Raw genomic sequence first — 7,465 nt, 5'->3', positions numbered from 1 at the left:
GTGATGTTTATTACAGAAACTACTGTATACAGGATGGCTATGAATCCACTCAGCCATTGTTAGTTAAGGCGCAGAAAAGTATCCATTTTTCAACAAATCTAATTTTTTTCAGCTATTTGTGTTTTCGGAATCTACCATTCCCTTTTTCTTTAACTTCGCAATCAAATTTAGGTTATAAGTGTTTGAAAAGACGAATTCAGTGTAAATGGAATTCCATTGATAACTGGTCCTTGCCCATACTAACTGAAGCTGGGTATTGTAAACTGCCTCGAGAATAAATGATATTTGGAACTGCAAAGAAACCTGTGTCGAACCATAATTACCGGAACAAAGAATCTATATTTTCACACACAGAATAAACGTTTATTTTCATTCAGGATCATATGTATGAAGTGCTGCTCCACAGGACACCATCCAGTTTGGGCCAACACCTTGAATTATCTCAAATGTGTCTTCCCACGCTGGATGGTGTCTTCTGGCATAGCATCACTTAGTAGATATCGGCGTTAACCTTTAAATGTCAGCATGAGCATGCTGCCCTGATACATAAATTAATTCTCTTCATCTAGCTATGGACAGACACCTGCCTCAAGAATGGATGTAATGCACAAACTAAAAAAAGACTCAAACACCCAGTTAGTTTGAGCCTACTTGCTTAAAGCCAAAATTCACACTATATATATATATATATATATATATATATATATATATATATATATATATACAGTGTTCGACAAACCTATACATTTGCACGCCCCGGGCAAGTGGATTTAACATCGTGGCGAGCTCCTGTTGGCCCAAGCAGCACACGTGTGGTACTAGGTGGCAAGTAGATTTTTTTGTTCGGCGAGTAGATTTTTTGGTGATTTGTCGACCACTGGATATATATATATATATATATATATATATATAATTTTTCTTATCTGAACCAGGTGGTGCCTCAGAGCTGATCTGTGATCCCCACACTTCCATGGACCCCATGGCTCCCGTAGTATCATAACCAAGTAGACATATTTGCCCCTCCGGACACAAAATGGCATTGGTGGCCAATAGGATGACATTGTGGCTTTTTTAGTAGTGAACCCGGAGGCCACGTATGTAGTTTTTTTAAAGAAATTGCAAAAAAAAATGATTGTGAACTAGGGGGTCCCCAGAGATCTGTCGAGCATGGACCAGCTATGTGGAACCCCCACTTTGGTAAGCTTAAAAAAAAAACATTTGGGAGGGGATTGCTGCTATAAGGCCTGACTGTTGGCACATAAGGAACCTAATATAATGAATTATCCAAGTTCTCATACAGCAATACACTTACATACGTCAACTTGTATCCCTTGGCCAGAGGTCGTGCTCATTATTCCCATCAGTATCAATCAAACCACAGAATTAACAACCAAACAACATTGAAAATCTCAACACTAACCTGTGTAACTATGGAAATAAACTTCTAGAAGAAAAGAAATTCCAGCAGTTAATCTGGACATTAAATCCGTTCCTGCCTCTCCATCCATTATTACTGGGATCTCAGTAGATGTTGATTAGCCTAAATTAGTGTACCAATAGCAATAGCATTTCTCCAAATAACCCATAATTAACCCAGCCTTAATTATCACTAAGACAAGTTCCTTAGGTATATATTGCCATTACAAGCTGGACTTGTTGTAGCCCTTGAGCACTACTGGTTTAAATAATGCATCCTTCCGTCTACTTCAATGACCTTGAAAGAACAAAACACCCATTTGTCACCGAGTGCCGGCTATTTGTAATCCATTGCTATTTCTTTGACGTATCCAATCTGTATTTACATTTTTAAAACATCCTGGGTTATCTCGCGGTGTTTAATTCATGGCCTGCAGAATACCTGCTTCCTCTGATTGATTTACCAGATAAAAATCAATGCTGTCGATCTCTCATGACTTCATCTGTTGCATTAAATTACACTATTATATAATGTATGTATAGCTTTATTTATATAGCGCCATCTATATATATATATATATATATATATAGTGCTTCACAGCAGTAACACACGGGACATAATATAACATAATGGTAATAAGCGCTTGGGACATACAAGTACCATTAGGAAAAGGAGTCCCTGCCCTGAAGAGCTTACAATCTAAGTGGTAAGTAGGAAGAATGTACAAAGACAGTAGGAGGGTGTTCGGGTAAGTACGTCTGCAAGGGGCCAAGGTCAATGTATGAGATGTATAGTATCAGCAACGGAGCTACCCATATGCTTTGTTAAAGAGATGTGTTTTAAGGAAGGTCCTAAAGGTGGATAGAGAGGGTGCTAGTCGGGTATTGACGGGAAGGACATTCCAGAGGTGTGGGGCAGTCAGTGAGAAAGGTTTCAGGCGGAAGAGGGCTTTAGATACAAAGGGGTAGAGAGAAGACATCCTTGAGCAGAACGCAAGAGTCGGGATGGTGCAAAATGAGAAATTAGGGCTGAGATGTAAGGAGGAGCAGAGGAGTGTAAAGCTTTAAAAGTGAGGAGAATTGTGTGTGTAATACAGGATTAATTAACTAGTTTTTCTCCACACTTAAGCTTAAAAGCATGAGTGTTCTTTTAAGAATTGATGTCTTATAAAAAGGCTATAATAACAAGTTTCCACACAGATTTTTTTTTTATTTCATTTTGATTTGATCCAGCTAATGTCCACAGAAATTGCTGCCTTGTTGATTGCCAACTGAACAGAGTCACAAAGATCGGGGAGTTTCTGTGGAGTCTGGGTAATCACAAAAAGCTGACAGGAGGACCCAATATTTAGTTTATCTGCATTTTATTTGGTTTATTTTCCTACAAATAAATGTGTGGGACAGTAGCCATGAGTCCAGGCTTTTGAGATGTTTCATCCAGAAGATGTGTTTTTAGGTGTGACTTAAAGGTGAGGAGAGAAGGTCCTTCGCATACAATATACTGAATGGGAGGGAGCTCCACAGGTAAGGGGCAGTGAGGCAAATGAGTTTAAGGTGAGAGAGAGCAGTACAAGCTCATGTTACTATTATGGATATGACATCATTGGATGTAAAAGCCACACCATGTGATCGAGCCACAGGTAACAACGCTGGGATGAAACACCAAAGCTGTCACTTCTCCTGGTAAACCACTGAGGTTCCAGATTCATTCATTGCCAGAAGGATGTGCAAGGTGTTGTAGAGTAAAGGAGCTACAACTTGGGGGAAATGTTAACCCTTCCACTGCTGGATGTGCCAGCAATGCATGTCATTGCAAATGTGTTACTTGCACTTCCGTGCAGCAAGTCTATTACCTTCTGTGCAATGGTTTAAATGGTGAACAGACGTACAGAAAAAAACCATCAATACTTCATAGCAATAATTACATTTTATGCTGCATTACACTCATTGACCTTTGAAACAACACACACATAAATGCCTTACTGGCCTGGCCTAAGGCATGGGTGCTCAACCCCAGTCCTCAAGCCTCTTCCTCCCCCCCCCCCCCCAGCAGGTCAGGTTTTCAAGATATCCCTGCTTCAGCACAGGTGGCTCAATCAGTCCCAGCTTCAGCACAGGTGGCTCAATCAGTCCCTTCTTTAGCATAGGTGGTTCAATCAGAGGCTCAGACTGAGCGTCTGATTGAGCCTCCTGTGCTGAAGCTGGGATTTCCTGAAAACCTGACCTGCTGGAGGGGGGAGGGGTTAGGACTAAAGTTGAGCCACTCTGGCCTAAAGATTCCTCATCAGGCTGCACATGAATAGGAAATAAAAGAGGATGACTTGTATGGGAATGGAGGAATATTCCGACCAGCAACTTGTTGAAGATACATAGGGGGCCTTTTTCACATGAAACTTTCATTGAACTCAATAGGGAATTTAGGTAAATAATGGTCCAATTGGCCACTTCGGCTGATATAGAATAATCCCCCATAAGGGCACATGCATTGAAGTCAATGGAAATGAACGCTGACACGTGTGCAGTAACCCTTACCACCGCTGGCTGCACGTGTCCCATAATGAACTGTTAGCTAACTACAGAATAGAAAAAAATAAGAACAAAAACTAAAGTAGAAGTAAAACCTTTAAGAGTTAACTAGTGGTTACAAAGAGTTGAAGCTTTCAGGGCTACTAAAGTAACAGAGTAGAATATATTTTATGAAGGATAGGTCATCCCAAACTAACCTTATTTGTTTCTTTGAGGAGGTAAGCAGGAACTTAGACCAGGGTAATGCCGTTGATGTGGTCTACTTAGATTTTGCAAAGGCTTTTCATATGGTTTCACACAAGAGGTTGGTGTACAAAATAAAGTATTGGACTCAGTAATAATATATACACCTGGATTGAAAACTGGTTGAAGGATAGACAACAGAGTGTTGCCATAAATGGAACTTTTTCAGGTTGGGCTAAGGTCATGAGTGGAGTACCTCAAGGATCGGTACAGGGACCCCTGCTTTTAAACTTGTTTATTAATGACCTTGAGGTTGGCATCGAGAGCAAAGTCTCCATCTTTGCTGATGATACTAAATTGTGTAAGGTAATAGAATCAGAGCAGGATGTAATTTCTCTTCAGAAGAGACTGGAAACGTGGGCAGGTAAATGGCAGATGAGGTATAATACAGATAAATGTAAGGTTATGCATTGGGGAAGCAAGAATAAACATGTGACTTACAAATTAAATGGTGATAAATTGGGGGAATCCTTTATGGAGAAGGATTTAGGAGTGCTTGTAGACAATAGTCTTAGCAATAGTGCCCAATGTCATGCAGTAGCTGCAAAGGCAAACAAGATCTTATATTGCATTAAACAGGCAATGTATGGAAGGGAAGTAAACATAATTATGCCCCTTTACAAGGCATTAGTTAGACCACACCTTGAATATGGAGTACAATTTTGGGCACCTCTACTTAGAAAAGACATTATGGAACTAGAGAGAGTGCAGAGAAGAGCCACCAAATTAATAAAGGGGATGGACAATCTATCTTATGAGGAGAGGCTAGCTTAATTAGATTTATTTACATTAGAAAAGAGGCATCTAAGGGGGGATATGATAACTATATACAAATAAATTCGGGGACAGTACAGGGAGCTTTCAAAAGAACTATTCATCCCAAGGGAAGTAGAAAGGACTCAGGGGCATCCCTTAAGGTTGGAGGAAAGGAGATTTCACCAGCAACAAAGAAAAGGGTTCTTTACAATAAGGGCAGTTAAAATGTGGAATTCATTACCTATGGAGACTGTGATGGCAGATACAATAGATTTGTTAAAAAAAAGGTTGGACGTCTTTTTAGAAAGGAAAGGTATACAGGGATATACCAAATAAGTAAACATGGGAAGAATGTTGATCCAGGGAATAATCCGATTGCCAATTCTTGGAGTCAGGAAGGAATTTATTTTTCCCCTTATAAGATTTAATTGGATGATATGACACTGGGGTTTTTTTGTTTGCCTTCCTCTGGATCAATAAGTACGTATAGATATAGGATAAAGTATCTGTTGTCTACATTTAGCATAGGTTGAACTTGATTTCAACCTCATCTACTATGTAACTATATTGTACAGTAGATGAGGTTGAAAAAAGACATATGCCCAATGACGTCAGCCTATGTTGAAAAGGTCCATTCTTCAGGTGTAAATCTGCATGAACAAGGGACATTGGTTGTCCTAAAAGCTTGCACTTTTTTAACCACTAGTTAAACATTACATTTTAAGAACATCTTTTTGTACAATGTAAAGGACAAGTGACTATTTGTATGCACACAAAGTCCTCACCATGTAGTAGAAACATTTGTAGATATCAAGTACGTTGATGTAATAAGATTCCTCTTTATTCAATATTTTAAGAAGGTTTCTTCCAGCCAATAACACACCCAAACAATGCAGCCAAGTTATGTTGCTTTGCTAAGTTCGGGCCAATTGTATAATAGCTCAGGCAGGGGGAAGAATAATTTACACTTTGTCTTGTCATCTTGTCCTACATTCCCACTCTCTCATTGCTCCCTACGTTTGGTCTCCACCCACTCTCCTCCAGGCTCCTTCTCTCTCCAGCTTCAAAAGCCAACTGCAAATGAGCTTTATAATGAAGCATTCCCATGACTCTTTAACACAGATACATGGCCCCCCTGCACTTGTACTTACCCTCTTGACTATGTCTTATAATATTTGCATTTCCATGTACAGTACTCTGTAGGTAACCAACACTGCCTTTAGGAAACCACTTTCTTAATACTTGTATTATTAGTATAGGACCACGAGGATTACCCCTATACCACCTAGTAAACTCTTTTTTTCTCAATGCATACTTTTATATTTGATGCATTTGTTTATATTATTGTACCTGTACGATGTCTTGTAGGACATTTCAGTACAGAGCTGCGCTGGCATTATATATATATACATTGTATTGTATATATACACACACACAATACAGTGATTAGCATTTGATTTGAAGGATGAGGAAGTGGAGGAGCTACAGTAACTTCCATAACCTTCTATATAGCCCCCTTATTAGGCAGCTCAAGAATGAAAAACTGTGCTGGAGATGCACAAGGCAGTAATTAATGGGACATTCACCCACACAAATCTACCAGTATGCTCAGAGCCAAAGCTAAATTATTAATGTATTCATAAGAAAAGATCTAAAAATATGACTTTAAGCAACTGTAATATGCAACAAAAGTCCTTCCCCACATCACGGATCCCTTTTAAGTGTCTATGGGGTGGTATATAGGGTGGTCGCCAGAAGCTGTAATTAATAACATGAGTCAATACAGGACTTTGTTATTTAATGAACAGAAGATACTTTGCACGGTGAGACTTTTATAGTCTTACTCATGACTGCTCTATATTTTAAAAGGCATTAACTTAGCTCTCTGAACTATTTTGGTTTAAGACATCAATAAGACTCACATTCACTAGTCACACAAGTACATAGAGACACTTCTATATTACAAAACTCCAGATATCTCCATGCAATCCTAAAATGATTAATTCTAAGATACTAAAATACTCTTAAGCTACCTACACATATATAAACATACTACACAGTCAAATGTCTTTTGTCCCTATAAGACAAAAGAATAACAAATAAAATGTCTAAAATGAACAACACAAAATACTGCCATATCATAGTAGCCTGTTCATAATACTTAAAATACTAAGAAAACATTGCAATGTCATAAAAGGCGAATGCAGTGGTAACATTGTCAAAAACACATGCTGTAAATGCATTCATATTTAAAAGGATGGCAAACATGTTAAATCATTGTAGCATGTGTAAGTGTAACACAATATTAAGTCACGTACACACCAATGTACTGTATGCATTAAAATAATGATGTGATCCTATTTTTCTACAAACCTCATTGTATTGTGAAAACAGACAATGCAAAGCAACTATAAGGACACTGAATTCCAAATAGTGTGTCTCAGTCTCTAATACACAGAATTCTAATTATTGCACAAATCCAATCCTTCTGCGCATATTCCTTGCATGCTAAAGACACCTAATC

Source organism: Ascaphus truei, unplaced genomic scaffold (genome assembly GCF_040206685.1).
Source record: "Ascaphus truei isolate aAscTru1 unplaced genomic scaffold, aAscTru1.hap1 HAP1_SCAFFOLD_2580, whole genome shotgun sequence".
NCBI lineage: Eukaryota > Metazoa > Chordata > Amphibia > Anura > Ascaphidae > Ascaphus > Ascaphus truei.
The sequence above is the reverse complement of the archived record's forward strand: the minus strand, read 5'-3'. Positions refer to the sequence as shown.